Raw genomic sequence first — 26,875 nt, forward strand, 5'->3', positions numbered from 1 at the left:
TGTGAAGGCTCCTTTTGTTTGGGAGGAGGAAGAGGTGAAGGGCAGGCTCCAGCCCCGGCAGGGGCTGCGGGGTGCAGCCAAACTGGACTCCACGGTGGGAATTGAGCCGGGTCTCTCCGCTGACTTGCAACACCCTCATCCACACCACTTCCTCTGGTGCCTTCAGAACACCGCACCAGAGCTATGAAAATCAATAAGAAAACATTTGCAAAGCACTTTGGGCTCCTTGGAGGAAGGATCTTGGAGATGGAAGCCATATCATTATTCACGTTAGACCCAGCGCTGTCATAAAACAGAGAGGAACCTGCTGAGCAGAGTGCTTTGTGATGACTTCATCTTTTTCTGAGCTAATAGCTATTAGTAGCTAATAGAGCTCCATATGGACAGCTTGTCACATAGCTCATATTATCAGCCTGATGGTTTTGTCTAAGTCGCTCTTTTTCAAGCTCTAGCAGAAAGTCAGGCCAACAAATTTTTAAGAAGCACAGCCTAAGTCCTCAAGAAAGGCCTAGTATATTTTCATTTTGATATATACTTCACTCAGTTTTCAGGATTCATTTCATTGGTGATGTCTTAATACAGATGTCACTGTAATACATTTGGGAGTGCAAAGGTAAATATAGACTTGGAATAGTAGAATTTGCCACATCTCCTTCAACGTTTCATTTTAGTTGGCCCTTAGCATATCAGTTATTAAGAATTTATTAAACACTCTCTGTTCTAATGGAAGAGATGAAAACAGACTATAAGATGCAAAACACACATTAAACCTAACACAGACAAGAAAAGTACATGTAGATTGGAGATAAGAGAAGATAGAGAAGTACTTACCATAAGGAGAAATTTTATAGCAAGTGATATCTTTGTTTGGAAAGCACCAGTTGTGTTGGTGGGATTCTCCACTGACGACAAAGATTTCAATATGGACAGAAAAGATATTGTGCAGATTGCCTCCAAAGAATACAGGGGCTTTGGTCAAAACTAGGAACCACACAACAGCAACAAAGTAAACACCTTGTAGCCTCTGACAGGCAGGGGGCAGGTCACAGACCCAGAGCCCAGCCGGGTGGTCAGGCCGGGTGGTCAGGCTAGGGCAGATGATGCTCGTGCTGGGGCCATGGGTCCTGGATGGGCCTCCGCAGCGCTGCTTAAGGGAACAAGGCTTAACACAAGCTACGTGAGCCAAGAAAGTCAGAGGAAAGCATCATCTTCCTCAAGAAACCATGGGTATTCATCACCTGGTCAGGAAAGGGGCATGGGCAAATTTACCACTCCATCAGCAGAGAATATTGTGATCTTAGGCAGAGTCAGGGTGAAATTTCCTTCGAAACTAGAAGGTTAGATACTTAGAGGAGTAAGTCATCATTTAATATCATTCCTTCTTTTTCTTTTTCTCCTCTCCTTTTCTTCCTTCTTTCCTTCCTTCTTTCGTTCTTTCTTTCGTTAGTTCTTTCTCTTCCTTGAACCTATTGCCAGGTCTGCTGATCTTCCAGTCACTGAATTAAGCATTTAAGCATTTCTTATTTTTACATACAAAGTGACTTGAAAGTTAGCATATGTTTTTTTTAATTTAATTTATTATGTTATGTTAGTCACCATACAATACATCATTAGTTTTTGATGTAGTGATCCATGATTCATTGTTTTCGTATAACACCCAGTGCTCCATGCAGTACGTGCCCTCCTTAATACCCATCACCGGGCTAACCCATCCCCCCACCCCCCTCCCCTCTAAAACCCTCAGTTTGGTTCTCGGAGTCCATAGTCTCTCATGGTTCATCTCTCCCTCTGATTTCCCCCCCTTCATTTTTCCCTTCCTTCTAATGTCCTCCATGCTATTCCTTATGCTCCACAAATAAGTGAAACCATATGATAATTGACTTTCTCTGCTTGACTTCACTTAATATAATCTCCTCCAGTCCCATCCATGTTGATGTAAAAGTTGGGTATTCATCCTTTCTGATGCTGAGTAATATTCCATTGTATATATGGACCACATCTTCTTTATCCTTTCATCTGTTGAAGGGCATCTTGGCTCCTTCCACAGTTTGGCTATTGCGGACATTGCTGCTATGAACATTGGGGTGCATATGGCCCTTCTTTTCACTACATCTGTGTCGTTGGGGTAAATACCCAGTAATGCAATTGCAGGGTCGTAGAGTAGCTCTATTTTTAACTTTTTGAGGCACCTCCACATTGTTTTCCAAAGTGGCTGCACCAACTTGCATTCCCACCAACAGTGTAAGAGGGTTCCCCTTTCTCCACAACCACTCCAACATTTGCTCTTTCCTGCCTTGTCAATTTTTGCCATTCTAACTGGTGTAAGGTGGTATCTCAATGTGGTTTTGATTTGAATTTTGCTGATGGCTAATGATGAAAGTTAGCATATGTTGACCTCCACGGTCAGCAGCAGTGAGCTGCAGGACCCAAGCTCAGGCCTCCAGGGCAGGAAGGCTGGCCTGGAATTCTGAATTTGCTGCTGGGTCACTGTATGTTCCTGGGCAAATTCCTTAACATTCCCAAGTCTTACTAATTTCTCATCTCCCTTACCATATTGTTAAGATTAGAGGACATGGATTTTAACAGGACTAAGAGGGGGCCCGGACTATATAGGAACCTAGAAGGTGCTAGCTCTCATTACATTGGAACAGAACGGCCATCTACTAGCTTGAAAGAATTGAACACTTTCTTAAGTGTCTGACCCATCTGGGACTCCAAGAGTGACTCAAGGCCGGGGAAGAAAGTTACGAGGGTACACCACACAATGTTTTTGAGAAGCTTGACCACCAAGCTCACGGGCACTTCAGTGTTGGCTGAACTGAATCTGAATACTTATTTGGAGGAAGTAAAGAGAATGCCAGGGCTGTAAGCACCCCCGGGATGGCGTTAGAAGCACCATGAAAGCTACTGATCATGAACATCAGATTCTCCAATTCGTTTTGTGTGCAAAAAGAAGCACCGAGAGCAGAGGCCTAATTCTTCCCCACAGCATCTCATATTTATAATCTCATTTCCTCTCCCAGTGCTCAGTTGACTCAGACATCACCGTCATACCTTACAGAGGTTGAAGGGAAATTCTCTGGGATACAGAGTAGGGCAGTGGTGAGACTGGGCCCTACTTGTAAGCACTCCTTAGGTCATTAATAATTTAGGCAGATAAAGAGCTTTGTTGGTATCAGCAAGTGCCTCACTTTGTCTGATTGCTTTTCCCACCCAGGAGAATTGATATTATTGTCTCAGTCTAGACTGTTCCCTAGCTTACGACCTAGAATGGCTGCTATTACTTCCATGTGGTCAACCCTGTAAGTCTCTTTTCAGTTTCACACAGTAGAGAGAAGCAGGTGTGCGCTAGGTCTGCAACGTGGGGGTCTGAACCCCCACTGCTTATTTATCACCTTCTGCCCGCTTAGTTTCCATTGGGGTCTGGGTATTTGAAAGCTATTGCAGAGATGACTTCCGGGCTGAGGCAGGAGAAAATGGAATCATGGGCTCTTCCCCTTTTGATACCTGCACCTGATGGAATTTTAAAAAGTAAAGAAAACAAAACCCTATCAACTGGGAGTAATGAGCTGTAGTCCAACCAAGAAAGAAAAAACAAAGCACAACCTAGTGTCATAAGAGCGAAAGAAAGAGAGTAAAGGAAGTAAAGAATCTTTTGTAAAAAGCAACACGAGATAGTTCCTAACCCACATACGCATGGCCATGCTCCACTCTTCTCAGTATAGTCAACCTTATCTCGATTTCCCACCCTCATGCCAGACCATTCTAATGGACATCCTATCTGGGCATCTTATCATTTCTTTTCCAAACACTTCAGAATGTCTCTCTAACACAGGAGAACTCACTTATTTTACTTTTGGTCTAACTCCAATGCCACTATCACGCCGAAAAACAATGAATTCCTGACTTCTCATGTCCAGTCACAGTCCAAATTTCCCTGATTTTCCTGTAAGTGTCATTTTACAATTAGATTTCTTGAACCAAGATCCAAAGAAAATCCACACCTTACACTTGGTTGATAAATTTCTTATTTTTTCTTTGTCATTTGTTGAAGAAACTGGGTCAAGCATGTCGTTTTTGGTAGATATGATTGGATGATGACAGATATAAAGTGGATACTTTCATGACTTCGAATAGTTTCCTGAACTCTGTGTATTTAATGACTTTTTGTCCTATTGTTTATTGCCAATCCTTCAATCCCTGATGCTTCTTTTGGTTTGGTGCAGTCTTTGATCCGGTGTTAGAACACCGCAGGTTCTATCCTGCTCTGCCCGCTGCTTCCCTGTCTCCCTCTTATCCCCTGCAACCTCATCTTGTAGGTCTCCGCTCAAGGAGAGCATCCACAGAGAAACCTTCCCGGGCTTTCTTGACGAGATATACGTTCCCCTTAGTGTATATCCTCAATGTACCATGGACCTTCATTCTATATAGTTTATCAGATTATCACTCTACTTTTATTTATTTGTGTAAATCATTTTTTTAGAGGGGGTGGGGTAAAGGGAGAGGGAGAGAGAGAATCTCATAACTCTGAGATCTCATAACCTGGAGCTTGATCTCATAAGCCTGAGATCATGACCTGAGCTGAAATTAAGAGTTGGATACTTAACCAACCGAGCCCCCCAGGCGCCCCTTTGTATAAGTCATTTAATGCTTGTTTCCCCTACGAGTATACTTATTCTGTCATTGTATTCCTGGTACTTAGCCCCAAGCCTGACACACGGTAAATGCTCAAGGAATATTTGTGGAATGAAGAAACTGTTTATGAGCTTTAAGAAGTATCTATACAGTCCTGTGAATATAAGATAGGAGCTAAGCAATTTACCACCACCTTTGTGAGTCCCTCCACATTTAGGTTTTTGCATTCCTATTACTTGTACAATGTTATTGTAGGATTACATTTTGAATCCTAATTACTGCTGCTTTGTCATTTTGGATCTTTTTGAAAATGCCTGAATGCTATCTTCATAGCTGAATGACAGCATGGCCTGGAAAAATGACTAGGTGACACGTGTCAGACAATCGCAAAGAATAGCAGGATTTCATGTTTTGTGCTGTATCACAAAAAAAAATGCAGCGTGTTTCTGTCACATGCCAGTACACTTTATAATTCAAAGTATTTCTAATTTCATAGTTCTTTACATGAAAACAAGGATGGACAGTCTCTACAATGAATTCAATAAACTATTGAGTTAAACATTTTTTATATGTGTTCTATAGTGATCATTTTTTAGTTGATATATAGATAGATCAAGAAAATAGTAAGGAGAGGATTGAAAATTTGTTGTTTGACCCAGAAATTCCAATCCTATCTTCGTACCCTAGAGAACTGTTTACACTCATGCTCAAAGAACTGTATTGAAGACTGTTTCAACATTGTTTATAAAAGCTTGGAATGTGAAAACAAACTAAATGTGGTTCATTCACATAATGTAGTACTACAAATCAGCCAGAATATGAGCCAGAGCTAGAAGAAAATAATGATCAATTTCAATTTTGTGTTGAACTAAAAAGAGAAAGTTGCAGAAAAATACATGGAGTATATCATTTATGTCAAGGCTTAAAAGCATGCAAAAGAATACTATACATTTAAATGGACACACAGAACTGTACTTACAGGGTAAATATGTGCACTTATAACTGCCAAGTTCCAGAAAGCTGGGAGTGGGAGCATGGGGAGGGGCTACGGGGAGAGAGTGCAGTTGGGGAGAGGCAGGGGAAGGGGGCTTCCACCGTATTTGCACCATTTTGTGTCTTAAGCTCACTGATGAACATTTATTCTATTCATCTTTGAAGTTTATGCATCTTGTAGGATTGAAGTATTTAACAGTACTAAGGGAAACTATGATGTTGAGTAAAATTTAACCTCTGATGACTAAAATCCATCTTATTATTTTTTACTAATACACACAGCAGTTCAACAGTTTATAGAATCTGCTCTTTACCTATAGTTATTTTCTTGTTTCCTTCCTCCTTTTTTCTAATTCTTTTCATGAGTCTTCCATACTTCTCCCCAATCAATGATGTGTCTAAAAAATTAGATCTTATCTTTCTTTATCTATCCATCTAGCTATCTTTCATCTCTCCACCCATCCATCATCTATCTACCTAGATGTATATTTATATCAAATGTTAAAAGACAAAATTCTACTGAGTAAATTTTTCAAGATCTTATTGGCTTTATTCAATGATTCATGAACCAGGTAGCATTCCAACTAGCAGACAGAAAGGAGCTCTGAGGTGCTGTACAAAATGGAAGACTTTTATAGACAGAAGGGAACAGGAACAAGGAAGTTACATGGGATAAAGATGTGGGTTGGTTAAAGCAAGGTTACTTTCCTTTAGGGGAGAGCGGGGGTCCACCGGGCAGATTACCTAGTTAGTGTTGGTCAGGTGATTCCTGACTGACTGGTTTAAGATTCCATTTCTGGGAGAGCAGAAACTGTAATTAGGTCTCCATTTGGTGACACAGGGCTTAGCATAAGCGACTCCATTTGGTACCTGTTGTCTTGTTTTTAACATGAGAAACATGATTTACTCTATCGACTTCGAGTTTGACTTAAATCCTTCTAGTTGACAGAACCAGCTCTAAAGTGCTTTACACTTTGGGGTACCTGGGGGGCTCAGTGGATTAAGCGTCTGCCTTCAGCCCAGGTCATGATCCTAGGGTCCTGGGATGGAGCCCCACATCAGGCTCCCTGCTCAGTGGGGAGCCTGCTTCTCCTTCTCCCTTTTTAACCCCCCCGCTTGTGCTCTCTCTCTCAAATAAATAAATAAATAAATAAAATCTTTAAATTGCTTTGTACTTTGAATTTGGGAAAAGGTCTCCCAAAAAGGAGGGGAGGGGTAGCAAAATTCCAATAAACTTCTGGAAAAGCTCAGCACTAGTTACACTGGGTTTCTCAGCTCTGTGAAGTCTCTGAGTTCTGTTCTGAGATGGAGAAGCTGCCAGACATCTGTGTGATCTTTTTCGGGTTGCCGGAGGTAAGTCGCTGGCTGTTATCTTTTATGTTATTTGTCACTTGCTGATTTTCTTGAAAGAGCTCAACTTGAGTGCTTTTGTTTCAGCTTTAGTCAGCGCACCCCCCCACAACTGCTGAGAAACTCTTCGTCTATCTTACATCTCTCACCTTGTTTGGAGTGAAATAGAAGTCACACCTTGGGGGTGGGGGGGGAAAGGGAGAAAATTAAATCTTGCACAATGTGTGGCTTTTTTCCAGAGTTCCCTGCAGGGTAGCAGCTAAATGTTTAATCTTGCTGTCTCTTTGAGGCATTTTAAAGCCAATTTTCTGGGGGAGTGGATTGTTACACTGCTGCTATTTTGAGAAGAGTGAGCAAAATGTTTAGCTTTTTCTTGTATTCGTACAAATGACGTGAGCCCGGTGATGTGGTGACTCAGTGGCTTAGGATACTTTGCACAGGCTTCGGAGAGGAAATAAGCAGGTTAGAGTATTACTGTTGCCAGATCCAAAGAAGGAAATATCAAATAGTAGCCTTGAATTCAGAATGTCCCAAAATGCTTTTGCCTAGAGCATATGAATATATGTATCAGAATTCAATACAGACTCTTCCATACTGGGGAAAAAAAGGATCTGGGGATGGCCTGAGATTTCCCCAAGATCAATAATGAGGTCTTGTCCTCTACTTCCAGCAACGCCTTTATCTTTTCATCTTGTGTCCTCCGAGTGCCACCGACAGCCAGCATGGAGCCAGTTACTGAGCTGTAGATTAGAGGAAACTCATGAGTTTACCATGGCAGCAGTCTATTGTCTTCAAGAGGGCAGGCAGGGAGTCCAAACTTTCTTTGTGTTTCTCTTAGAACCAAGACAGTATTTGCTCAATAAGTACTGATTACGGGACTGACTCTAATTCGCAACACTGTATCATGGTGCCACAATCATTAAAAAGGTTGGATTTTCACAAACCAATAGACAGACAAATTACTGGAATGGCATAGAGGGTACTGAAGTAGCCCCAGATACTAAAGGAGCTAAATTAATATATGATAATTTCAAAGCAGTTGGGAAGAGATAGATTATTTAATAAATGGTTGGGACAACTGAAAAAAAGTTATAACTCGACACCAAATCCATTCCAATGACTTAGAAATTTAAATGTAAAAAATGACTGCTAGCATGGGAGATTTTTTAGAGTGAATATTAAGAGGTAGAAATGTGCTCACTATGGCAGCACATATACTAAAATTGGAAAGATAGAAGATTAGCATGGCCCCTGTGCAAGAATGAACATTTCTACACAGCAGAAAGCCTAAAAAGGAAAATTAGAAACCACAACTGGGAGAAAGAAATACTTGTAATGCACAAAAGAAGGACCTCATCGTCCAGTACGAAGCATTAGCGGACCAGTAAGAAAAAGATCTTAGAAAATGTGCAAAGAACCCGAATGAACAATATATTGGAAAAAAAAAAATAATAAGTGGTTCCACCACGTAAAAGGATGCTTGATATCATTGAAAATAAAAGAAATAGAAGTTAAAATCATGAACACAATTCTTCACCTATCAGATATATCAGATGGTCTTGCAAGATCAGTTAATTAGATAATAATACACATGGGCTGGAAAAAGGCAGTCCCATACATTGCTGGTGGGAGTATAAGCCTCGCTATCTTTTGAAGGTAAGTAGACAACATCTTTCAAAAGTATACATACTTTTAAATTTGATAATTCAACTCCTAGGGATTGATTCTACTGATAGGACATAGGTGCATAATGAAACAAATATTTATTGTGCTATTGTTTGTAGTAACCTAACACTAGACAAAATTTAAATGTTTATTAAGTAGGGGCTGGTTAAATAGATCATAAAATAAGTTGATAATGGAATCATTAATATAACTATTATAAAGCAGGTACATCTATGTAGACCAACATGAAATAATCCTCCAGATATACTATTTAGTTTTAAAAGATGCACAGAATAGTGTACTCCTATTTGTGGCATTTCAAATAAGTGAGCAAATGATGGAATACTCTAAAAATGAAATTGAGCTGGTGTACCTATAAGCATTTTAAGAAAACATAAACAATAATATTTTTTATATTTTTTATAAACTTGGATTGAGGAAGACCTTCCTAAGCAACTACAAAACCCAGTGGTCCTAAAGTGAAATAAACTGATAGATTTCACTACATGAAGATTTAAAAACTTTTGAATATCAAGAGATAGCATAAACAAAGCTTTCAGAAAGGGAATTAATAACAGAAAATATTGTAATATATAAAAGAGACACATGGACACACCTACATGTGTAAAAAGCTCCTACAAATCACTAAGAAAAAAAAAAAAGATAAAGGACCAAACAGAACACGGTTTGCAAAACCAAGTGCCTACAGGGATTAGACAGGTCATTGGAAAAGATCAGTGACCTGTTGCAGGGGACAAGGGGTCTAAGAAACACCTACTCCACTAGAGAAAGGAGCCTTTCTTCTGTTCCAGCCATTTATTGCCATTGGGGGACCAATGTTGTAGAGCCTCCAAATATTCAGAAGAGGCTAGAAATATGGATTTAAAAAATGTTAAATATTCCAATTTCTAAATGTTGGCAACTAATTTGACAAGAACTACAAAATGCTGTGTAGAATGAGCAAAACACATATTTTCAAACTTTGTTATAGAAAAATGAGCAAAGGCTGAAAACAGGCCATTCACAGGAGCACAAATGGTCAAAAGAAATTTAAAAATATGGCTCACTTCCTTTAGTCAGAGAAAGGCAAAATGAAATCATGAGATATAGTTCTTACCCATCATAGTGCCTGAAATTAACAAGAATAGACAATATTGTGTGTGCATACAAGGCTTAATAAAATGGGAAATTGCATATCCAATTGGTAAGAGTTTAAGTGTTGGTATCTTTTTCTGGAGGGCATTTTGAGACTATCAAAATTAAAATTTTAAGGGCATGCCCTTTGATTTAGTAATTCAATTCCTAAGTATTTATTCTACTAAAATATTTTCGCCTGTGCACAAATATGCATTTAGTATTCTTTGTTATATTGCTTATAATTATGAGACATTGGAAAGTCTCATTCCCTATGGAAGGACAGTTATGTTAAATAAATTATGGTTGAATCCTCACTATATAATATCGTGCCGTCACTGAAAAGGATGAGGTACCTCTCTATGGCACTGCAAGAGCTCCAAGCTATATTACATGAAAAGAGCAAGTTACAGAACAGTACATATTATACAATCTCACTTACGTGAAAATTATTTCTATGTATACATACATTTGTGCATACGAATGGATAGAGAACAGCTTGGAAGGCTCTACTCTGACTATTGGCTGAGTCAACTCTGGGAAAGAAGTGTGATTGATGGTGGTGGTAACAGCGCAGTACTGGAACATTTTTTCTTAGCTATTTTTTTTTTTTAATTTAGATCAGATTGGCAGACTTAATGTATAGATGACCACACAGTAAATAGTTTAGGTTTTGTGGGACATGGTTTCAGTCACAACTACTCAGCTCTGATGTTGTAGCAGGAAAGTAGCCACAGACAGTATGTAAATGAGTGGCGTGATTGTGTTCCAATAAAACTTTATTTATCAGAATACAGAGTGGGTTGGATTTGGCTCCAGGGCTGTGGTTTGTCAGTTCTGTTTTAAATGCTTTTCTGTTTTCTGGAGATGTTTATTTCTTTAGATGTTTGAATCTTTTAATAAAGAAAATGTATTAATACCTTTTGTACTTGTAAAAATTTCTACCCCCACTTGCATTTTTTACTGGTGAGAAAGCAAAGGAAATAGCATAAAGTTTTATTTATTTTTAAATTTTAACCAGTTTCTAAAAATAGCACCCATGGATTGATTAATTTATCTATCTCCTCTCTGGTTTAAAAGAGCACGTTTATTGTGCACTAAATTTTTACATATATTTGGGTCTGTTTTTGGACTCCCTATGTTCATGTGCCAAGGCCAAACTTCCAACATTGAAAAAGCTTTTAAATCTACTTTTATGTGTTAAGGCTAGTTCCCACCTCACTTTTCTTCTCTTCCAGAATTTTCTTGACAGTTTCATAGGTTTGTCTTTCAGAATAAAATGTTTATAATGCTTTACCTCAAAAAATCCTGTTTTGGATTTTGATTGGCTGCAATTTAAGGACAGCTGACATCTTTGCATTATTAATTATTTCTCCTGAAGAACTAGGTACATATTTCCATTTTTTTTCAAGCTCTCAATGTCCTTCAACTGAATTTTTACAATGTTCTGCACAGATTGTACATCCGACATGTTTCTTGTTAAGTTTGTTCATGGGCTATGGCAGACACTATAAATTGTATCATTTAACACCAGCTCCAATTCCCTTCTAGCATGCTTCCTGTAAAGACTCAAAGGCTAAAAACCACATTTTCTAGACTCTGTGGTAGCTGGCGTTCTGCATGTGATGCGAGTTCTATGGAGCTGACACACCAGGGTAAAATTTTGGAAGACAGCACTGAGAACCAAGAGGGGACCCGTTTGGAAGTACAGATCTCATGGCAAAGGTGTTCAGCAGCATTGGGATCTTCTCTAGAAACTTCCTGCGATGTGACTGGGTATTGCTGCAGGTAGAGTTGCTCCTCATTTTGTGGCATTCAAGTTTGGCTCCCTGAACTGTATCCTCCAAATCCCATAAACTTCCTAATTTCTTGTAGTAAACTTGTTTTTGTTTAAAGTAGATAGAGTGGATTCTGTTGTCTGCAATCCTGCCTGATATCCATGCATGTTTCATTTTATTATAAAAGGGAACTTGTATTCCCCCATATCTTCTGATGTTGATTATTATTTTTTTAATTTTTTTTAATTTTTATTTATTTGACACAGAGAGAGAGAGAGAGAGATAGTGAGAGAGAGAGAGAGAGAGCACAAGCAGGTGGAGTGGCAGGCAGGCAGAGAGAGAGGGAGAAGCAAGCTCTCCGCTGAGCAAGGAGCCTGATGCAGGGCTCGATCTCAGGACCCTGGGATCATGACCCGAGCCGAAGGCAGCCGCTCAACCGACTGAGCCACCCAGGCACCCCTCTGATTGTTGGTTATATATGAGAAAGCTATTAGTTTTTTTTTCTATATTAAATTTGTAACTAGCTACCTAACCTAATTCAGATTGTTTCTAATCATTTGTAATGAAATTTCTAGTTTTCCAGTCATATAATCATATCCTCAAATAATATTACTTTTGCCTCTTTTGTTCCCATATTTAGCCTTGACATCTTGCCTTCTAAAGTGCATTGACTCACAATAATATTACATGACATTACACTGACTCCAGATCGATGTTAAATAATAATGGATAAATTGGACATCTGCGTCTTGCATTAATACTTGTAACATTTATCAGGAAGAACAACGCTAGATTTTGCTTTGTCATATATTAATCATGTGGAGCATTCACGTATCATAATTTTCACATTCTTAAATCATAAAAAGATGTTGAAATTGGTCAAATGAAAGCATCTCAGGAGATAATCATCTCTTCTTTGACATCTGATATGCTGAATTAAATTTAAGACTTCTAAATCGCCCGTGCCAAACTGCACAGCGGAAAGGTTATCAGAGACTCATGACAGTCCCTCCCTGTGGAGTTCTTTACATGAAGTACCATTCTGACTCATTTAATGCTTCTTGCCTTGAATTCCGCTTTGTCTGATATTGCTATCACAACCCCCGTGTGTTCCCCAGCCAGACTGGCAGAAAATCTACCATCTCACCCTTAACAATCCTCACACCCTTGCCCTGCCTGAGCTGTGAAGTCTGAAGGACCAAATCCTTTCCCAAAGGAGTCAGCCCAACTTCCTCTGGTAGCTGAACAGGGCGCCACAGCGCGTGCTGCTCCCGATCTGGCCCATTGCTGCTGCGAGGTCTCAGGGGCCTGCTCCTGCCCAGGGCCACCAGGGTCCCCAAAAGAGCTTCTCTGTGAGCATTTCTATTCCCTCTCGCCTACGCTTGGCCCAACGTGGCCTTCATCGGCTCCCCCAAACACAGCCCTAAGCCCCAGTTCTTTCAATATAGTTCATCTCTCTGAGATGCTCTGGAGAAGCTGACCCATTTGTCCCACAGACATGACGCTTTTCTAGGTCTCTGACCCTCATCCAAAGGTTTTCCTTTTCAACTCTCCAAACATGAGCGTTTCCTTTCAGTCCTTTCCTTGGACAATACAGGTTGACTTTGTATTCAAGCCTTCAAAAACACAATGGCATGTTTCTATTTTATCTTAGACTTTGTAAGTCCCCAAAGCTGGTTACTCTCTTCCATTCTCCCCCATTTCCTCCTCCTCCTCAGAGTGGCGGGGGCTAAAGAGAAAGACCCAGCCACACGTAACGGGGGAGAAGAGAAGAAACGGATCACAAGCGGTGGGGGTGGGGGCAGAAGAGGAGCCGGTCACACGGGTGGGAGAGGGGAGAAGAGAAGAAACCAATCACATGGGGTGTAGGGGGGGGGGGGCGAGGGGAGCCGATCACGTGTATGTGGGGGGGTAGGGAACGAATTCGGCCTCTCACAAACCACAGTGTGGTAGTTAGGGCCGCTCTTAGCTAAAACAGCAGAAAATAAAATTATAAGTTAAATTCTCCAAAGGTCACCCTTAAGTAAGGTAACTTTTACTATAGGGTTTGTGTGTTGTGTTGCGTTTGCGTGCATGTGAGTTAAAGGTTTGTGATGTGCTTTTAGTTCTTTATCTTTGTGATTTTAATTATATTAAGATCTTTGTTTCTGGACTCATCAGATTTCGACAGTATCTTTATGATTCTTCCTGATGAAAAATGTGGAAATTTTTTCCTTATACTTCCTCACACATTCTATTCTGCCTCTCCAAGTTTGTTGTGGTGAGGTAAAAATGTACTACTCAAATACACAGAAAATGAAATTTCATTTTAAATAACTGAGCTGATTTTATTCTGGAGTGTCTATTCCCATTAAGTGGTAAAAGGAAATGTTAAATGAAGCAGCAGCAAACAGTACTAATAAAATAAAACTTCCAGTATTCCAACCCTGTTTTTTCCCAAAGAATCTTAACCATGTCCATTCTAGGAGCCTTAGGCTAATCCAATTAAAACTGTCTCCGTGGGGTGTGGTTACCTGATTTAGCATATCAAACACAAGACATTTGAATGGGACATATTTATACTTAAAAATATATATCATTGTTTATCTGCAATTTAAATTTAACTCAGCATCCTGCATTTCATCTGGCAATCCCATTTGGGATGGGAAAGGAAAGGGCGGGCGGGAGAGGAGCAAAAAGGAAACAGAAAGGAAATGTTGAATTTATCAGGAGACTTTCCCTCTTCTCTTTGGGTGGTGTCTAGGCCTCGGGAAGCCAGAGTTACATCATCATGGGGGTGGAGGCTGTCTGGTCTCCACGTTTATTTTCTCCTGGCTCCCGTGACCACTGGTTGAGGTGAGGTTTATTTTGTAGACTTTGGGTGTGGGTTTCTGTCTACTTTGGTCCACTTTGGAACTTCTGTGGCTGCCAGGACTTGTGATCCATTTTCTTGGCCCAGGCTGTGCCAGGATTGCTCCAAAAATCTCACCATTGCTCCCTGATGACTGGCCCTTCCTTACAGGTGGTGAGAGGGGTCCAGTTGCATTTTCCATCCTGCCCCAGCCAGGGGATGGGGTGGGGTACATCGCCAGGGCCTGCCTCTGCAGCTAGGGGTGAGGGAGGCAATGTGAGAGACAATCCTGCAAAAGCACACAGCTGCGGGAAAGGTCAAAGGGAGGAGTAGGTTTTGCCCAAATGGATAACAGGATTTGCCCTTTTTCTTTTACCCCACCAGTGTAGCTCCTTCTGTGTGCTAAATGACTGAAGAGAAGAAAGATGGCATGGCTGAACGGGCCCTCTTTCAGCCTTGCTTACTCTGCCTGTCTCTCATGTAGAACTCAAGTCTGAGAGGAATGTTCTCTTTGCTTCTACAGCCAGCCCTTGCCCCCTGACCCCACGTTTTCCAGAAGGACAAATTGGTTAGGTTTTCAGAACGTCTTTCACTTTTAGAGAATCTCGTCTCTATTATGGGGTTTATATAGGTATACATTTGCTTAAGTATTAGAATGAAAAACCTTATTCTTTTGTCTTTAACTAGAGTTCCCATAAGTTTAATGACTAGGTATTAGTCCAGGAAGTTAATCCAGTTTCTAGTAACTGTTTCTTATTGTTAGATACTTGAACATAGTTTTTACTTCAAAATAAAGGTTGTGAACAAAGATATTCCTGGAGCTTTGTGTTTTACTCTGTTTCCTCATTTTGCATTATCAGCATTGGAATTACTATGTCAAATAAGAACTGCAAGAGCATCCATGGTATATACAACTAAATTGCTTTCTAGAAGGATTGTTATATGCTGGGAAAAAAATGGGATGTGATTAATGTTTACTGTGATGATGTTTTCCAAAGACCAAGAATGGCTCAAGCCCTGCTCTAGCCAGGAATACTCCAGCCTATGGGGTTGCTGATGGGGGCATATGAATGAAGAACACAGCCATTGGCTGAGACATTGGTCCCAACTTCTGTGTGGCACTCACATGAACCAGGTGGAAACTTAATGGAAGTCCTTGGCCCCATGCCCCGATCTAGATCTTAGACCTCACCACCATGATAGTGGGGTTTGGAGGGGGGGGGGCGGCATTGTACCTGCTTACAGAAAAGCAGGAAGCAAGGCTCCTGAGAACTGTTCCAACCCTGAGTTTAGTGTACATGTAGACTGTCTACCTGGGGCCTTTTCACCCCATATTCACAGGTGGGGGCTAGAGTCCCAGACCTGCCAGTCAGGGAAGCCTGTCTGAAGCTTCAGTAATGGGATCTGGTTGTGATCACTGGAAGCCCAACCCCAAATCAGGAAGTGCTTCTCACCCTTGAGGAGTATCAGAAAATCCTGCTCTGACCTCCTGGACTGGGTTCTCAGGTATTTCCTGCCGCTTCTCTATGATGTCCCCATTCATCCTCTTTTGGTCTTTGTGACAGCCTTACTTATATTGATCAGTAAAGCTTCTGACGGCAGCCATTATGGGACATTAACCCAGGGCCTCCTGATACGTTAGGCAAGAAATGACACCCCTTTTTCATTCCAAACTATGCTTAACTATGTGACTTAAACAATTTTACGAAAAAAATATAGTCTAAAGAGCAAGCTAGCAGTATAAAAACAATTCATGAAATATGGGTTCTGAAAACAGAATCCCACAAGGAAATAAAATGCTTCCTTTGCTCTCAGATTCAGTAAAGTCCCCCATCTTTTGTCATGAGCTTTAATTCTGCTTGGTCCCAGCCAGGCTGGGCCAAGAGTGGGGTGTGGAGATGCTTTGGGTTTTTTCCTCAGTCGTCGTGGTCCAGACTGGCTTGTTCTGGGTCTGTCATGCCCCTCAGCACTGTGACATTCTCATCTTACACGCCCCCCTTTTCTGGGGGGATTCAAATAGAATCAGCCTCATAGTCACACATACTTTATTTCCCAACCAGAAGTAAGATTCCTAAGACATCACGCACTTTACAGTCAAGGACTGTCAGCAGGTTGTGCTAATGAGGAAAGGAAAGAAGAAAGGGAAACACTTTTATTTTATTTTTTTTGAAAGGGAAAGGCTTTTAAATTCAATTCTCCAAAAGCTTTGTCAAGCTGACTGGCAACATTTTGGCTGGTGGAATAGTTCAGAACATTCATTCAGATCCATTCAGCACAGGAGCTAGGATACTTCTTTCAGTTAGTTAAGATTAGTCAGAAAGGACCCCGGAGAAGCACATCTGGATGAAGCCACCTGAGGCCCTTTCTTTTTCTTTTTTTTTTTTTAATTTTACTATGTTATGTTAATCACCATACATTACATCATTAGTTTTTGATGTAGTGTTCCATGATTCATTGTTTGCGTATAACACCCAGTGCTCCATTCAATACGTGCCCTCTTTAATACCCATCACTAGGCTAACCCATCCCCCCACCCCCTTTCCCTCTAGAACCTTCAGTTTGTTCCTCAGAGTCCATAGTCTCTTATGGTTCGTCTCCCCCTCCGATCTCCCCCGGCTTCATTTTTCCCTTCCTACTATCTTCTTTTTTTTCTTTTTTAACATATAATGTATTATTTGTTTCAGAGGTACAGGTCTGTGATTCAACAGTCTTACACAATTGACAGTGCTCACCATAGCACATACCCTCCCCAATGTCCATCACCCAGACACCCCATCCCTCCCACCCCCACCACTCCAGCAACCCTCAGTTTGTTTCCTGAGATTAAGAATTCCTCATACCAGTGAGATCATATGATACATGTCTTTCTCTGATTGACTTACTTCGCTCAGCATAATACCCTCCAGTTCCATCCATGTCGTTGCAAATGGCAAGATTTCATTTCTTTTGATGGCTGCATAATATTCCATTGTATATATATACCGCATCTTCTTTAGCCATTCATCTGTCGATGGACATCTTGGCTCTTTCCATAGTTTGGCTATTGTGGACATTGCTGCTATAAACATTGGGGTGCATGTACCCCTTCGGATCCCTACATTTGTATCTTTGGGGTAAATACCCAGTAGTGCAATTGCTGGATCATATGGTAGCTCTATCATCAACTTTTTGAGGAACCTCCATACTATTTTCCAGAGTGGCTGCACCAGCTTGCATTCCCACCAGCAGTGTAGGAGGGTTTCCCTTTCTCCACATCCCCGCCAACATCTGTCGTTTCCTGACTTATTAATTTTAGCCATTCTGACTGGTGTGAGGTGGTGTCTCATTGAGGTTTTGATTTGGATTTCCCTGATGACCTGAGGCCCTTTCTTTTTTTTTTTTTTTTTCTTTTATTAAAGATTTTATTTATTTATTTGACAGAGAGAGACACAGAGAGAGAGGGAACACAAGCAGGGGGAGTGGGGGAGGGAGAAGCAGGCTTCCCGCCGAGCAGGGAGCCTGATGTGGGACTCGATCCCAGGATCCTGGGATCATGACCTGAGCCGAAGGCAGACGCTTAACGACTGAGCCACCCAGGTGCCCCTGAGGCCCTTTCTTAATGTCAGGAAGGACTCAGGCCATGCAGGTAGACGTTTCTGATGGGATCGCTGTGAAGAAAGTGGTCCCAAGGTCTCTTGGCACTTTTTCCAGTCCACATTAGCCCTCCCGACTCCTTCTGCCTCCACCCCAACCAGCCAAACAGCCAAGGAGGGTTTGGGGAAGAATCAAGTGCAAATGCTTTCAACCTCTGGTCACCTGTTCCCCTTGTTCACCTTGGGGCACAGACTTTGCCTTCCTGGGGACCCCAACCCAGGACTGTATGTATAAGGGAAACTTCCAGTGTTCATTGTATTTAAGTATATCTTCTAAGAGGCCAGAGCATAACCCACTGAGAAAGCTGTTGGAGAAGAAACAGTTTCTAAACTCCTAGAGGTATTGATATTAATGGTAACACCTAGCAGCTGTTGGACATATAGCACCTACCGGGCACTGTTCTCAGTTGTATCTAAGAAATCATCTGCAGTGTAGAAGGCAGGGCGCCCCCTTCCTGTTGAGGCCTGGTCCACCCAGCGTGGAAGGTGCTGTGCATGCACCACAGGGTAGCAACACAGGCAGATGTGCAGAGAGGACCCATCGGGGCTGCTTGTATCTCTGCCCACAGCAGATATGAGGCAGCAGCCTAGCGTGCCTGATGCGGAGACTGCATTAATGACAATTTCCTGGGCCCCCTTCCTGGGTGTGTACCAGGGATGTGACACAGGCTGGTGGGCTGGGCAAATTCACTGTGGGCTCTCTGAGTCGTCCCTGGGAACACCCGGTGATCCTGGACACGTATTTGGAGTGGTCTGAGCACTTGCTGTTGTGACCTTAATTTATCTGACACACACGTACTGAGCACCCACTGGGCGCCAGGCACAGCAACGGGCAAACTTATTCGAGCACTTCATCGCCTTCTGCTACCGTAAGAGGTTTCAAGTTCACCTTGGAACTTTTCTCCCACGGTCCTGGAATCAACCCCTCCTTCAAGGAGCTCTGATTCATTTTACTGGAGAATGATGTTTAGAAGCCAAAGTCCTTGTACTTAGTGTTCTCATTGCCACTGGAGTGTCATTGCCTGTGAGCTGTCCTAGCTTGTCACAAGAACTCAGGAGCCAACCTGAAGGAGCTCTCAAAAACCAAAGCTAGAACAATTTGTGCAACAAAATAAATAATGCTAGTTTTAGACTATAACCCATAGAAAAAAGTGACGGTCCATAAGCCCCTACTGCTATAAATAAGTAATTGAAGATATAAATAGAGGAGAAGGGACATCTCTTATAAAATTTCTATTAATAAATGTAGATAGACAGAAATTGAAAATCACTATTAGGCAAACTTCTCAGTACTGTTGCAGACGGGACCCACCAATGGATGCTAAAAGTTTGAGGAGATGCAGGACATTTGCATACTCTCAAAGTATTTTCCCCCAAATATATGCCAATGACCAAGTGAAAAGTAGTAACTCTGTAATGAAGAAACATCTTCTTAACCAAGTGATCGAGGTTAACATCACCAGTAACAACCCTGTGATAGGATACACTGAGAGCAAGCACGCCTGGGGTATTCTGGCCCCAAATCCATTACTTCCTCCCATTCATGAGAAAACCTCAGACAAATGACCAAAACATTTTACAAAATAACCCATTCATACTCTTCAAAATGTTAAGGTCATGAATGATGCAGCAAGATTGAAACTGTCACGTATTGGAGGACAAGAGGAAGAAATAAGCACTAAATGCAATGCTGGCTCCAGGTAAAAAGACATAAGTGGAAAAAGCAGTGAGACTCTCGATAAGGTCTGTAGTTAGTTAATAGTATTCCTGGTTTTGATCATCCTGCTCTGGTCACATAAAATATTAACATTAGTGGAACCTGGGAGAAGGGTGTACTATTTTTGCAACCATTCTATAAATCTAAAGTTAATGCAAATAGAAAGTTAATAAAAAAGAAGGAAGAATTAAAAAAAAAATAAACCTCATCTGTAAAATAAGGATAGTAGTAGTACCCAACTCACCTGGTTGTTAGGAGAGTTAACCTGAGTGCAGGGCTCAGGCCTGGTGGTGCTGAAAGTCGGTGCTTCCCTCAGTGGCCCCCCACAGAGAGGGAGGGGATGGGGTCAGCAGACAGAAGAGAGCTGTGTGCTGCCTGCTGGCTGCCTCAGGGGATACCCAGGGCCCGGGGACATTGAGGCTGTAGGCACCAGGAAAGTAAGGAACAGGCCAGCTGAGTGGAAATGCCACCCAGCAGAAGCTCGCAGCAAAAGGCCATACCCCTCCTGAGAAATACCCCCACCTTCAAAGAACTTCAGTTCTATTCATTGTGTTTTATATTGGGTGAGAATAATTTATGGAGATGTGCTTTTTTGCTGAGTGATTTCTGTTGCTTTTTTCCATTTCTTAAACTTCTTGCCCAAACATGGTGGCCAAGTGCACGATCCTGTGGGCCAGGTGAGCTGCAGGAGAGACGTCTAGAAGGGGTTCCTGCATTACCTGGGCTGTTGGATGACATGGGCTCTGAGTTCTTTCCAACTGTAATTCCTTAGGTGGTGGAAGCCTGAGAACCCAGCACAGGGTAAAGATATCTGGAAGGAGGTCTGAGTCAAAAAATCTGTGACGATTCTTCTTCTGCTCACCGTTCATGATCATGATGGTCCTTGAGCTATGGGGGCCTCGGGATGAAGGATGTGGGGCAGAACTGTTGCCCAGCCTCTGATGCCCTAGAGTTTCCTAAAAGCTTCTGGATGGCCTTTTCTGTCTCTGGAACATGATTCCCTTTGAAAATGCTTTCTAATTCTTTTACAACATTCCTTTCTCCTCCCCAGAGCTCTATGGAATTAAAATGCAAGCCAATTAAATGCCATTTAAGACCGTGGAGACAACAAAGCTTTGAGGGTACATGTTGTCTGTGAATCACCACTCTGAGGCCTCTTTGACCTTGTAGGGAGACACATGCTGTTTTGATGTGGGTTCACATTGCTGTGTGATCCACATTCTCCCTCTACTTTGAAGGGCCCCGTGAAATTGGTTTATTGTTCTCCCCTGAGCCTGGTCCACCCAGCGTGGAAAGTGCTGTGCATGCACCACAGGGTAGCAACACAGGCAGATGTACTATGTCCGAAGAGAGATCTAAGTGGACATGTTGGCTTTTGAAATGCACATGCTGGGTGTTTTCATAATGTGACTGGTAGGATTGTCATGCTACCAAGTTAGAGCATTTTTTTTTAGAGCCCAACTCTGAAGAGTGCGCTCAGATTCCTATGGTCCGGAATGGGGTCAAGTCCTGCTTCCATGAAGTGCAGAACTTCTATCAACAAGCTTGGTTATTGGTGCCAGGTATTGATGGTTTAAGGCCAAAACATTTATCGAGGTGTTCAAGATCTTCCTGAGTAATTTCCTATCTGTTTCTCAACTTTGATCCCCCCCAGTGACATCCAAAGAACTAAATGACCCTCACCCACTGTTATCTGGATATGTCTTGGCATTCTCTAATCCATCCCTCCATTCACTCATTCCTTTATCCAACAGACATTTATCCAGTACCTACTGTCGCCATGAACAAGACTGTCAGAGTGCCAGATTTCAATGCACTTATATTTCTAACACTTTTTTTTAACTCAGTGTCCAAACTATCTCTGAGCCTGAGTGTTCTCCTTGCTTCCGAGACCAATTCAAATTTCATCTCTTTGTGAGGTTCTTCTGGTTCCTTCACTGTAAATGTATGGCTATGCATTTCAACCAACTCTCAACCTCAATCATGCATTTGTCTGGTAATTCACACCTACACCTTCTGTCTTCTCAAACCTCTGCCTATCAGCTAACAACCTCATCTTATACATCACAGAGAAAACAGAAGCAAGGAGAGGATAATCTACTTTTCCACTAACAAATCTGTCAAAGTACCTACATTTGGATAATGCTGCCTACATCCATAGAAGGCTGGCAATCCCATTCCCACTCATCAGCTTAAGCGGTCCACTGTGGTAGTTACTCCTCTTCTTTCCCCAAAAGTGCAGTTTGCCTATCTGCTAAATTATTGCTCTGAGCACTCCACTATGCTGCATGCAGTAACTTCCAGCAGAAAATAAAACAACCCTCTCTGACTCCACCATGTCCTCCTCAACTGCAGTCCCATTTCTTTGCTTGCCTGTGGAGCAATAATGGCCGGCAATGTAAATCTCTACTCATGTGTCCTCGCCTTTCCCGTGTTCTTGTAACACGCTGTGGTCAGGCTGCAAAACTCCACCTCCCCCACCCCCCACCGACACCCTTCTTGTCAAATCCACAGTTGGCTCCCAGTCTTAATCTCCCTTGACCCCCTAGCAGTGTTTGATACAGTTTATTAATCACTCCTCCTTGTCATTCATCTCCCTTAGCTTCTTGGACACCATGTTCACCTGGCTTTCTTCCTCTCCCTTTGGCTGCCTTTTCTAAGGGTCTGGGCTGGCTCCTCTGCTCCACCATGATTTTTCTGTGTTGCAGTGTCCTGACCCAGTTCTCTGCACTGTCCCGGTCTTGTCCAGTCCTGCGTCTCAGAACACCATTTATATTCTACTGACATTTAAGTTTATATTTCTGGTCCCAAGTTTGCCTTCTGCCATGCCCACCACGCCAGACGTAGAATCATATATTTAATACCTCCCTCAACATATTCACTTGAATGTTTAATAGACATCTCAAACAGTGTATCCAAAACAGAGCTGATGATGGACCTATCCCTCACATACGTTTCTCGGTTTTCCCTTTCACAGTAAATGGTACCATCATCCACCAGATTGTTCAACCCTCAAACCCAAGACTTATCCTCAATCCTGCTCTTTTTCTTTCTTTTTTTTTTAATGTTTCTTTTTTAAAGATTTTATTTATTTATTTGAGAGAGTGAGTGAGTGAGAGAGCATGAGCAGGGGGAGGAGCAGAGGGAGAGGGAGAAGCAGACTCCCCACTGAGCAGGGGCTTGATCCCTGGACTCCAGGATCATGACCTGAGCTGAAGGCAGACGCTTAACCAACTGAGCCACCCAGGCACCCCATTCTGCTCTTTTTCTAATTGTCTCCATGTAGTCAATGGCTGCAAATCCTGTCTGCCTTGCTTTCCAAAGAGAGTTAGCATATTTGACCACTCTACTCTGAGCCCCTGCCTTTGCTTACCAGGATTTCTACAACCTTTCTCCGTCTTCTCCCAGCTTCCAGTGACCTTCCATGAGTCAGTTCCCCAGAGTGGTGTCTGAACAATCTAAATCAGGGTATGTGATGAAGCCCCTCAAAACCTGCAGTGGCTTCTCAGTCTATCCAGGATTTAATCAGATTCTCATTTTCTCTTCTTCTTTGCAGTTCCTCAAACGAACCAGGCTTGCTTCATGCTTCTTTGCACACATGCTTCTTTGCAGGTCCTCAGATGAACCTCAAATGATCTGGTCTCAGGGCGTTTACATGTCTAGTTCCCTCTGCGTAGAGCTTTCTTCCTACAGATAGGCACTCGTTCTCTTTATTGAAATCCTGTCTCCTGGGTCACCTTCTTTGGGGCTTCCCTAACTACCCTGTCCAAAATAGCACCCTCTCCAAACAAACCCCCAATGCAATCTGTCCCCTTACCTTGTTTTAGTTTTCTTTAAAAACTAGATAGATGCCTATCATTAGATGAGGTATTTGTTTGCTTATTGCCTGTCTCCTTCCCTTTAAAGTACATTCCATGAAGTCAGGGATTTTTGTCTTGTTCATCCCTGTATTCCTTGTACCTAGAGCGGGGTCCAACACATAGTAGGTCTTCAATAAATTTGTTGAAGAATCTGGACCTATCCAGGATGTGGGTGTTCCAGGCTTAAGTGATCTCTCTTTTTCCTAAAGAGCTGCTGTATTTTTAATCTGTACTCATCCGACAGGAAATGCTGCCTTGTATTATTGCACACCCTTCTGTCTGTGCAGAAAGCTCAGGGACGGGACTATGCCTCCTGCTCTTTGCATGCTCTTACCTACCACAGTGTTCTGTACCCAAGAAGCGTTAAATGTGTACCTGTTGATGTGGTAGCGACTTAGGTTTTCCTTTTGATGTCAGCATTTTAAAAAGAAGTTTCAGTAAACTTAAACCAAAGTCAGGTCTCAAGGAACACAAATCATGTCCCAATGGGTAAATTGAAGACTATTCTTACTACCCTAGTTTTCTCTCTCTCCCAAGAGATAAAGTGGAGAGAATTATGAAATCAAATTCCAGCATGCAGGGCCTCTCCTCCACCTTGGGCACGCAGACTAGTCATTCTCAAAGTGGGATCCACAGACCCCTTTTGGTGGATCTAAGCGATGAAAGCAATTTTCATAATAATACTAAGTTGTACTTGCCTTTGCACTGTGTTGACATTTATATTTATGTTGCAAAAGCAATGGTGGGTTAAGACTGCTGATGAACAAGTCACAGCAGTGGCACCCAAGTGCACTAGAGGTCACTGGGAAAAACATTTGTGTGATGGATTTACAAGCTCAAGTAGCAGCTTTTCCTTCATAGGACCCCATTTTTATTTGAATGACTAACCAATGAGTTATTCAAAATTGGGTGTCCAGCAGACATTGTCTCAACAACAAAAAAAAGGAGCCCATCATTTCATGAACAAGGGGCAATATTTGTTGCCAATAATAATATTCAAGCTCTTCAGTGAAATTTAGAAGTTTGGAAAACTTGGATAGCTTTCCAGTACTTCCAGGCTTTTTGATGAGATCAGTGGTGGTATTAAAAATGGGACTTTGGGTCTTATAAAATGAAATGAGTCAACGTTTAGAAGATCTGTTTGCAGAACTCAGTAGTCAGTATTTTCCAAATGAGCAGCTCATGATGCTACCAAACAAGGCCAGATGGAAAGGCCTGTTCAAAATGGAAGACAGACCCATGATTTTAACTACAGAATGTGTACAGTTCATTGATATAGGTTCAGATTCCTCCCTGTAACTTTTTAAAAAGTATCACTTGTTGAGTTTTGGTGTAGTACCAAAGAATAATATCCACAAGTACTTTAAGAGACTATTAAAATGCTCCTCTTCTTCCCAAGAGCATGGTTTTGTAAACCTGGGTTATATTAATCTACTTCAAACAAAATAATTTATTGACCCAATCTGAATGCAGGAGCAGAGATGGGAACATAGCTATTAAAAGAGATTTGCCAAAATATAAAACTGTGCTATTCTTCTTAACTTTCTTATTTTAAGAAATGTTATTTTCACAAAAATGTATCTTTTATGTGAACTTGTGGTAGGTTTATTCTTTCTAAAAATGAATACTATATACTTTGAACTGTTCCCAGTTGTAATTTCTAATATGGCAGACATCAACAGATACACTCTACATAAATGCCAACTCTTTGGAGTCCTCAATAGTTTTTGAAAGTGGAAGGGGTTCTTGAGACCAGGGCTTTGAACACTGCTCTGGTGGATGCTCTGAGAGTGGGAGCAGGAAATGAATGGGCTGTGCCTCCCTCTCTCCTGGGGATGGCGAGTCGCAGAAGACATGTTGATTTGAATGGGAGTCACTATGGATGAGGAACAAGCCCCTGGAAAAGTTATACATTTTCTGAGTGGTCCAAGAAAGACTGGTGTTGAGTCAAAATAAGGTTGTTACAACCAGAGGGGTCCCTTTTCCCTTTGAGTACTTCAGGCTACCGACACAGTATCAAGGCCCATCCGTAAGATCCTAACTGTAGGAGGCAAAGAATGTTTCTTCCGATAGCCCGTGTCCTTTTCTTCTCTCTCCCCTGGTTATTAAGTGCACTTGCTTTTTTTGTGTTTCACATACACTGTGTTTTACTCAAAATTTCACTTCTTGGAAGCTTCTAGAGTTCTTTGTGCCCCTGTAGTTTTCTCTCCCATTTGAGGGTGGGCTTCTGCAGGGCAGGCCCCATACGTATCCAACTGGATCCCGGCAGTGGCACCCCCAGCACCCAGTTTGGTACACAGCGGGTCTTCAGAATATGTTTGCCGAATGAATGAATAAACATAGAGTTGTAATGCTGTTTAGGATGAAGATGGAAATGTTAGGTGGGTTTGTTACTTGATACCATATTCTGCATGTCATTTCCACCCACAAAGGGGCAACTGCTTTGGGAAACATAGAGCCTGGTTGGTTCTTTTCTCTTTTCTTTTCTTTCTTTCTTTCTTTTCTTTCTTTCTTTCTTCTTTCCTTTCTTTCTTCTTTCCTTTCCTTTTCTTTCTTTTCTTTCTTTCTTTCTTCAGATTTTATTTATTTGTCAGAGAGAGAGAGAGAGTGAGCACATGGGGGGAAGCGGCAGGCAGAGGCAGAAGCAGGCTCCACGCTGAGCAGGGAGCCCGATGCGAGACTCGATCCCAGGACCCTGGGATCATGACCCGAGCCAAAGGCAGATGCTTAACTGAGCCACCCAAGCATACCTGGAGCCTGGTCTTTCACAGGCCATGACATAGCTGGGAGTTGTTGCTCAAGCCCTTGTCTGGGAGTTCGGAAAGCGGGTGCTTGTCCAGGCTCTGCCTGTGTGCCTTCAGGTGCATCATCGTCTTGCCTTTCATCAAGTAAAAACAAAATGTTCTCTGGATACAGAAACAATCACATGGACAAGGATTTTTGATCTCTCACTTCTCTGAAGTGCTAAAGTACTTCTGTTATAAATTTGCCCTCAGAAGTCCTTTTATTTCAGAGCTGAGAGTCATAATAATGAATTTAAAGTGTCTAGTTGGGCCTGCATTCTCTAAGCAATAAATAAGACTTGTTAAGAAGTGAAACAAGATACAGTGAGGGACTGAGAAACTTATGCATCTCACCTTACCTTCGACCAATGAGACTTATGCCTTCAGCTGATACCTTTTTATTGATCCTCACATGCACGAGGAGGGCCGGGACTTCTGTAGGGCTTGGTATACTCACAGGGTGATCAGATTCTGCAATGTGCTTGCCCTTTCTGGGCC

The 26,875-nt window shown here is 41.9% G+C and overlaps 1 non-coding gene across 1 annotated transcript; it reads left to right on the top strand.

Moving 5' to 3' along the window:
- The first annotated feature begins 8,171 nt into the window (after positions 1–8,171).
- LOC116642110 lies at positions 8,172–8,274 on the top strand. Its single transcript, XR_004301296.1, has one exon. It is a non-coding gene; the product is annotated as a U6 spliceosomal RNA (small nuclear RNA).
- Positions 8,275–26,875: the final 18,601 nt, after the last annotated feature.

The sequence above is a fragment of the Phoca vitulina genome, unplaced genomic scaffold (genome assembly GCF_004348235.1).
Source record: "Phoca vitulina isolate PV1807 unplaced genomic scaffold, GSC_HSeal_1.0 scaffold22, whole genome shotgun sequence".
Lineage (NCBI taxonomy): Eukaryota > Metazoa > Chordata > Mammalia > Carnivora > Phocidae > Phoca > Phoca vitulina.